A 9,373-nucleotide genomic window follows, 5' to 3' on the forward strand; every position below is an offset into this window, starting at 1 on the left:
CTCCTCAGACCTGACGGTCAATCTCAGACCTGGTATCCTGTTTCAGACCTGCCGGTCGTCTCAGACCTGGTATCCTGTTTCAGACCTGCCGGTCTGTAAGGCAAACCTGCTGGGTTTGTCTTTTACTCAATGTAGGCACTGTCTGCTTGGACAGTTGTCTGTACTTTGAAGATTTCCTTTCTGGCTTATCCCGAAGTAGAAGGATCCGGTAGTACTGTTTTCTGCAGCCTACAGTCTTTCCTCAGACTTGCATGGATATGGAAGTATTCAGTCTGTTCCTTTGGTATCATTCTCAACAGATACCCAAAGTGTCTTCTTGTGCAGGTCGGCCTCTTGACTTGGCCTACGTTGGCCACTTGACTTGGCCGAATATCTTTTGATAGTGAAGTGACCGGACTTCTTCCGGTTATGATTGCCTTGTGGATTGATCGGCTGTTTGATGGTTCCGGTTTTAAGCTTTGGCCGATCCTTCCTTTGTGCGGTCACATTCCGAATATTCTTGATCGGTTTGATAGCTTGACCGGTTAGGTTTCTTTAGTCGGTTCTCTTGTTCATCCGGTCCGGTTCCTTGTTCCTGATGATTCCGGTTTTGAGCTTTGGCCGATCCTTTCTCTGTGCGGTCACGTACCGAATACTCTTGATCGGTTTGGTAGCTTGACCGGTTAGGTTTCTTTAGCCGGTTCCGGATGACTTTAGGTTTTTTTATAGCTTCTTCTGGCCGGTTTGATATTCAATCGGCGACCTATAGGTAAATTTCGGATTTTGCTCAGCTTCCCTGAAATAGCAAAACTTTAAATATTATTTGCTGTCGATGAGATTTGATCCCTGGTCACATGTGTGACAGGCATGGGTGTTTACCACTACGCTACAACACCTTCTTGTTATATTTAAACCAATTAATATACTTGATATGACTTAACGGTTTATTTTCTAACAATTTCTCCCTTTTTGATTATTTTATTTCAAATTATCAAAATCATGTAAGTTTGCAACCGTAGGCCGGTTGTTTTTGTTTGTCCGGTTTTTTGAAAAAGACTTAGAGAATTTTTCGAAAAATTTTGGGAGAAAGTTTTGAGAAAGGTTTTGGAAGAGTCTTTATCTTTTATCTAACAATTTCTCCCTTTTTGATTATTTAGAATAAATATTCAAAACCATGCAAGAAGTAAGAAGTAGGCCGGTTTAAAAAATCTTATGTTTGTTTGGCCGGTTTAATCTAATAATTCTAAAATATTTCTAAGGGAAGAAAACTTAGACTCGAGAAGTGGCTTTGTGAGGATGTTAGCCACTTCATGCTTGTTCCCTTCATGTGATGTGTCTGTCAGCAGCCGGCTGTCCGAATGCAATGTTGTCTTTTCCAAGCCTTTGTCTTGATTTACCTACATTCATAGACAAAAGAAAATCTGGTTCCCATTTTTCTGTTCCTCATTTGCCATGAGGCACGTGAGCTCATCATCGCTGTCACTGCGAGCCCACAAACTTCCACCATCGTCGGCTATTAGTGCTTTCGGTACCTCACTTCCTTCACCGGTTTGTTGATAGTTATTTCGGTTATTTTGATTGTCCGGTTTCCGGTCATCTCTCCTCGGTTTTCTGCATTCCCACTTGTTTTCCTTGGTTCTTTCATTTCCCTCGAAGATCTGGATAACTGTGTTCCATGTCTCCTTCGCGGTTTTGCAATCTCTGATCTTGCAATATGTGTTTCTGTCTACGCTGTTGGAGATCCGGTTTCTTGCATGGTTGTCCAGATTGTTCCTTCTCCTATCTTCAGCCGTCCATTCTTTTCTATCTTTATCAATGAATATCGGTCCTTCGGTTAGAATGGACTCCATTTCATCATCCAAGGTGATTAGATGTAGATACATCTGTGCCTTCCAGTTGGCAAAGTCTTCACCTTCTAGCATTGGAGGCCTATCCTGATACATGCTTGCTTGAGTATTGAAACTAACTGCTCTGATCCCGGTGTTGGGATACTAAAACGTACCAACATCCTCACAAAGCCACTTCTCGAGTCTAAGTTTTCTTCCCTTAGAAATATTTTAGAATTATTAGATTAAACCGGCCAAACAAACATAAGATTTTTTAAACCGGCCTACTTCTTACTTCTTGCATGGTTTTGAATATTTATTCTAAATAATCAAAAAGGGAGAAATTGTTAGATAAAAGATAAAGACTCTTCCAAAACCTTTCTCAAAACTTTCTCCCAAAATTTTTCGAAAAATTCTCTAAGTCTTTTTCAAAAAACCGGACAAACAAAAACAACCGGCCTACGGTTGCAAACTTACATGATTTTGATAATTTGAAATAAAATAATCAAAAAGGGAGAAATTGTTAGAAAATAAACCGTTAAGTCATATCAAGTATATTAATTGGTTTAAATATAACAAGAAGGTGTTGTAGCGTAGTGGTAAACACCCATGCCTGTCACACATGTGACCAGGGATCAAATCTCATCGACAGCAAATAATATTTAAAGTTTTGCTATTTCAGGGAAGCTGAGCAAAATCCGAAATTTACCTATAGGTCGCCGATTGAATATCAAACCGGCCAGAAGAAGCTATGAAAAACCTAAAGTCATCCAGAACCGACTGAAGAAAACCTAACCGGTCAAACTACCAAACCGATCAAGAGTATTCGGTACGTGACCGCACAGAGAAAGGATCGGCCAAAGCTCAAAACCGGAATCATCAGGAACAAGGAACCGGACCGGATGAACAAGAGAACCGACTGAAGAAAACCTAACCGGTCAAGCTATCAAACCGATCAAGAGTATTCGGTACGTGACCGCACAGAGAAAGGATCGGCCAAAGCTCAAAACCGGAATCATCAGGAACAAGGAACCGGACCGGATGAACAAGAGAACCGACTGAAGAAAACCTAACCGGTCAAGCTATCAAACCGATCAAGAGTATTCGGAATGTGACCGCACAAAGGAAGGATCGGCCAAAGCTTAAAACCGGAACCATCAAACAGCCGATCAATCCACAAGGCAATCATAACCGGAAGAAGTCCGGTTACTTCACTATCAAAAGACATTCGGCCAAGTCAAGTGGCCAACCTAGGCCAAGTCAAGAGGCCGACCTGTACAAGAAGACACTTTGGGTATCTGTTGAGAATGATACCAAAGGAACAGACTGAATACTTCCATATCCATGCAAGTCTGAGGAAAGACTGTAGGCTGCAGAAAACAGTACTACCGGATCCTTCTACTTCGGGATAAGCCAGAAAGGAAATCTTCAAAGTACAGACAACTGTCCAAGCAGACAGTGCCTACATTGAGTAAAAGACAAACCCAGCAGGTTTGCCTTACAGACCGGCAGGTCTGAAACAGGATACCAGGTCTGAGACGACCGGCAGGTCTGAAACAGGATACCAGGTCTGAGACGACCGGCAGGTCTGAAACAGGATACCAGGTCTGAGATTGACCGTCAGGTCTGAGGAGACGACCGGCAGGTCTGAGACACTGAATCACTGCACCGCTGACCAGCCAATCAGATTCAAGGAAGTGAAATATGACCGTTGGCATATTTCACCTATAAAAGGAGCAGCTGAAGAGGTGTAAATTGTGGACACAAGACAAGATAAATTAAGTGTGTTTATCTCTCTACAAGATTGAGAGCTTAAGTATGATTACAATTTCGGTGTAAATTGTACGGGTGTTATCGAGCAGGAAATAAGTCTCGATCGGATTGTATTTGTATTCCTTAGTGAATATCCTTCTCGCGGTTTCGAGAGGAAGGGGTGACGTAGGAGTTTTATCTCCGAACATCCATAAAATCTGTTGTGTTATTTACTTTCTGTTGGCTTCACTACATAACCGACTAACCTAACCATACCGCTCCAAACCAACTCCATACTGACCATACCGAATATCCAGATAACCGAAACCGACCCACCATTCTGCAAATCTCCATCATCCGAAACCGACTCCGCCTATCATACACGTGTACCGCTTCAACTTGAAAGCAAACCTCTTCCGCGCTTGAACCTAGTTCAAGGGTTTGTGACAGGTTGTGTAGTATTGAAACCCCGGTGTTAATCTCTAACAGGATTAATCACCACCCTACGAGTGAGAACCGCTAACCGGTCCAACCCCCGGTCCACCAGCGTCGACCTAGATCCTAACAGATAGAAAGTAAGGATAATCATCAGTGGAAGAATAGAGTCTCTGAGCTGATTGATGGAAAAAAAGAGTCCTTAAGCCGCTGCAGTGACTGTGAAATGAAAAATAAAGAGAGAATGAAAAGTAGAAAAGTAAAATTAGGGATTTTAAATTAATAATATAATCTTTAAATATATATATATATATATTATTTTTAACTTTATTTAGTTATTTATTATATTAATATATATATTAATAAAAATGAGTAATTAAATTTTAGGTGAAATTTTTGAATAAACAATATATTTATATTATTAAATTTATATTTGTTAAATATTCTAGAACATATTTTTTTTTATTGAATATTGACATTTTATATATGAATTGAATTTATATTATTTTAAAATTTATATTATTTATTATTAATGTAAATAAATATTAATTTATATAAATTCTTACAATTTTGAGTAAAATCTAGATTTTACGATTTTACATATGTAAAACGATTTTACGTAAACTCTCTATTTTATCATCCTTGGACATACCTAAATACTAATTCTTAATTTTAAAAAATATATAAGTTAAATTTTTATTTTTAAATATAATATAATATTTAACTAATTTATGTTAATTTATATTATTTTTTACTTTTAATCTAATTAAATTTAAATAATAATTAAATAAAAGACAGATATTAATAATACTATAAAAAGTTTAAAAATTATGTTATATAAAAAATATTAATTAAATTTTAATGTTAATAAAATTTTTAATCAAAATTAATTTTAAAAAATTAAAAAATTAAAATAAAGTATTTACAAAGTTTAAAAATAAAACATAAAAATTATTAAAATTTAAAATATTTAAATTATAAGGTTTTAACAAAGTTACAAAGTTAGTATATAAAAAAAATAAAGGTGGTGGTATAGATATAAAGGTTGGCAAAAGTTCTTTTTTTTTTTTTTACCCACGCTTGATATGAGTTGGCATATAAAAGTCGCTGAAAGTATGTTTTGTTGTAGTGGGATTGTGTTGGAAACAATTGAACTTTTCTTGTTATATTTTTTGTTATTGGATTTGAGTTTTTAAAAATGATTTTAAAAAAAAGTAAAACAAGAAGAAAAAAAAAACTATAGCAGAAACATGGAAGAAAATAAAAATTAAGACAAGTGGTATATTTAATTTCATAAATATAACATTTTTGTTTTATAATTGTGCATATATATATATATATATTTATATTTTATTTTTTATTTTATTTTTCTTTACCTATCATGTTTTTGTCGTTTTAATAAAAGAATTTTTAATATATATTTACATTTTTCAATATATATAAATATATATATAAATTTATATATATATATATATATATAATACCTTTAGTATGTACATAAATTTAATAAACAGAATATGTTAAGCTACCCATTTTATATTAACTATAATTTTATTATTTGTAAAATAAAAACTATGAAGTTTTATCAATTAGTATGTCCTTATTTTAATACAAAAATCAGTAATATGTTATTAATTAAAAAATTATCCAGACTCATTCTCAAAAACAAATTAAAGGATATAACTCACGTGTTAATCCTTAGGAGAAACTTCTTTTTATGTCCTCAAATTTAGAGTGATTGTTCGATTATGTCCCTGAATTCACTATAAAATTGGGGATCTGAACTTTTGATCAAAACCAGAGAGAGACAATGAACTCCAGAAAGAAGGCTCTTCGCAGAAAAGGGGTCGGAATTTTTATTGAGGGTAGTTGCCCCTCTTTTCCCGATGACTTTTTCCGGTCATCGGAGAGCCGTTGATTTCAGATCCCTCTTCTCTCTAACAACCCTATGCGTGCGTCAGTTCGTCTTTCTTTCTTTCTCTCTCTCTGGCAAGAACACACATACACTGATACACATACACTGATACACATACAGATGCTTGATCAGATCTTTGGCGGGGCAAACACAGTTGCAGCCATGGTTGAGAAATGAACTCAGGTCTTGTTCGATATTTGGGTTATTTATATATATATAATAATAATAATAATAATAATAATGGTTGATTGAGGCAGTGAAGATGAATGGTTTCTCTGGAGTTCTCTCTGAGGTGTAGGGAGAGAGAAGAGGCAACCCGTAGTTGATGGTTGCAGCCATGGTTGGGCAAACAGTCTTCTCTCTTCTCATATCCTTAATATGCAGATCTGAGCCTCTTCTTATGATAATTTCTTTAATGGATCTATATGGATTTATCTATTTTTCTATATAAATGTATAGATAGATTGATAGGTATTGTGAAGAAGAAGATAATGTATGAGTTTGATCGGAGAAAAGGGGGGGCAAACAATCTGCTCTGGACATTTATTTTTATATGTTTTACAAACTACTAAATGCTATTACTATGTATGATTTTATCCTAGAAAAACTTCAAACAATAAATGAACTCATTTGCAAAACTGGAAAAATGTTAGTTTGTATTTTTGTTTTGAGTTTACTAAACTAACATGCTAATGTTATAGGAATGAATTTTCTTTTAACTTAAGGAAGTAACTAACCAAACTTGTTGGTGTTTTCATGGTTAGGATTTTGCTACATTGAGATGATATATTCACATTGGAAATTCCTTCCCTCAATAAAGATTAAATGGTTGTCTAACTAGATGCTCATAGTCTTGAAACTTCCAAATAAAATAAAGTGCTTTTGAGGTTTTTGATAAAGAAAAATTAAAATAAGTCAATTGTCAAAACTTTTTTTCATAAATTGGATTAGTTTGTTATAAGATTTATAGAAATATATATTTTTTAAATAAATAGATTAACTTAGTATGAAATATTTTTTTATGATTATAAATATAGATAAATCTTATTTTTAAAAAACTTAGCAGGACCATGTGTTTTTCTACTCACCAACTTGTATCCAATTTTATGATTACAATCTTTTTTTTCATATTGATTATCTATTTCAGCTTAATATAAATAAATTTATATATATTGCAAGAAATCGTTAAAAAAATGTGATAAATTACCTATGATTATTGCTTCTATAATTTGGACAACAAATATTTGGTATATATGATTTCTATAATTTGGACAACAAATATTTGATATTGTTAGAAAATAAACCGTTAAGTCATATCAAGTATATTAATTGGTTTAAATATAACAAGAAGGTGTTGTAGCGTAGTGGTAAACACCCATGCCTGTCACACATGTGACCAGGGATCAAATCTCATCGACAGCAAATAATATTTAAAGTTTTGCTATTTCAGGGAAGCTGAGCAAAATCCGAAATTTACCTATAGGTCGCCGATTGAATATCAAACCGGCCAGAAGAAGCTATGAAAAACCTAAAGTCATCCAGAACCGACTGAAGAAAACCTAACCGGTCAAGCTACCAAACCGATCAAGAGTATTCGGTACGTGACCGCACAGAGAAAGGATCGGCCAAAGCTCAAAACCGGAATCATCAGGAACAAGGAACCGGACCGGATGAACAAGAGAACCGACTGAAGAAAACCTAACCGGTCAAGCTACCAAACCGATCAAGAGTATTCGGTACGTGACCGCACAGAGAAAGGATCGGCCAAAGCTCAAAACCGGAATCATCAGGAACAAGGAACCGGACCGGATGAACAAGAGAACCGACTGAAGAAAACCTAACCGGTCAAGCTACCAAACCGATCAAGAGTATTCGGTACGTGACCGCACAGAGAAAGGATCGGCCAAAGCTCAAAACCGGAATCATCAGGAATAAGGAACCGGACCGGATGAACAAGAGAACCGACTGAAGAAAACCTAACCGGTCAAGCTACCAAACCGATCAAGAGTATTCGGAATGTGACCGCACAAAGGAAGGATCGGCCAAAGCTTAAAACCGGAACCATCAAACAGCCGATCAATCCACAAGGCAATCATAACCGGAAGAAGTCCGGTTACTTCACTATCAAAAGACATTCGGCCAAGTCAAGTGGCCAACCTAGGCCAAGTCAAGAGGCCGACCTGTACAAGAAGACACTTTGGGTATCTGTTGAGAATGATACCAAAGGAACAGACTGAATACTTCCATATCCATGCAAGTCTGAGGAAAGACTGTAGGCTGCAGAAAACAGTACTACCGGATCCTTCTACTTCGGGATAAGCCAGAAAGGAAATCTTCAAAGTACAGACAACTGTCCAAGCAGACAGTACCTACATTGAGTAAAAGACAAACCCGGCAGGTTTGCTTTAACAGACCGGCAGGTCTGAAACAGGATGCCAGGTCTGAGATTGACCGTCAGGTCTGAGGAGAAGACCGGCAGGTCTGAGACACTGAATCACTGCATCTCTGATCAGCCAATCAGATTCAAGGCTTCGAAATATGACCGTTGGCATATTTCACCTATAAAAGGAGGCAGTTGCAGAAGAGTAAATGCGGGACATTAAGTGAGACAAGTGAAACATTAAGTGCGTTTACTATAAGTGATAATAGTGTCCTATTCTAGAAAGCCTAAGTGCTGAAAGTTAGAATTTGTTCTACAATTTCGGTGTAAATTGTACGAGTGTTATCGAGCAGAAAATAAGTCTCGATCGGATTGTATTTGTATTCCTTAGTGAATATCCTTCTCGCGGTTTCGAGAGGAAGGGGTGACGTAGGAGTTTTATCTCCGAACATCCATAAAATCTGTTGTGTCATTTACTTTCTGTTGGCTTCTTTACATAACCGACTAATCTAACAACATCATTCAGAACCGAATCTACATTAACCACACCAAGTATCCAGATTGCCGAAACCGACCCACCATCCTTCAAATCTCCATCATCCGAAACCGACTCCGCCTATCATACACGTGTACCGCTTCAACTTGAAAGCAAACCTCTTCCGCGCTTGAACCTAGTTCAAGGGTTTGTGACAGGTTGTGTAGTATTGAAACCCCGGTGTTAATCTCTAACAGGATTAATCACCACCCTACGAGTGAGAACCGCTAACCGGTCCAACCCCCGGTCCACCAGCGGCGACCTAGATCCTAACAATTGGTATCAGAGCAAGCATGTATCAGGATAGGCCTCCAATGCTAGAAGGTGAAGACTTTGCCAACTGGAAGGCACGGATGTATCTACATCTAATCACCTTGGATGATGAAATGGAGTCCATTCTAACCGAAGGACCGATAATCATTGATAAAGAAAGAAAAGAATGGACGGCTGAAGACAGGAGAAGGAACAATCTGGACAACCATGCAAGAAACCGGATCTCCAACAGCGTAGACAAAAACACATATTGCAAGATCAGAGATTGCAAAACCGCG

Source organism: Impatiens glandulifera, chromosome 8 (assembly GCF_907164915.1).
Source record: "Impatiens glandulifera chromosome 8, dImpGla2.1, whole genome shotgun sequence".
NCBI classification, from domain to species: domain Eukaryota; kingdom Viridiplantae; phylum Streptophyta; class Magnoliopsida; order Ericales; family Balsaminaceae; genus Impatiens; species Impatiens glandulifera.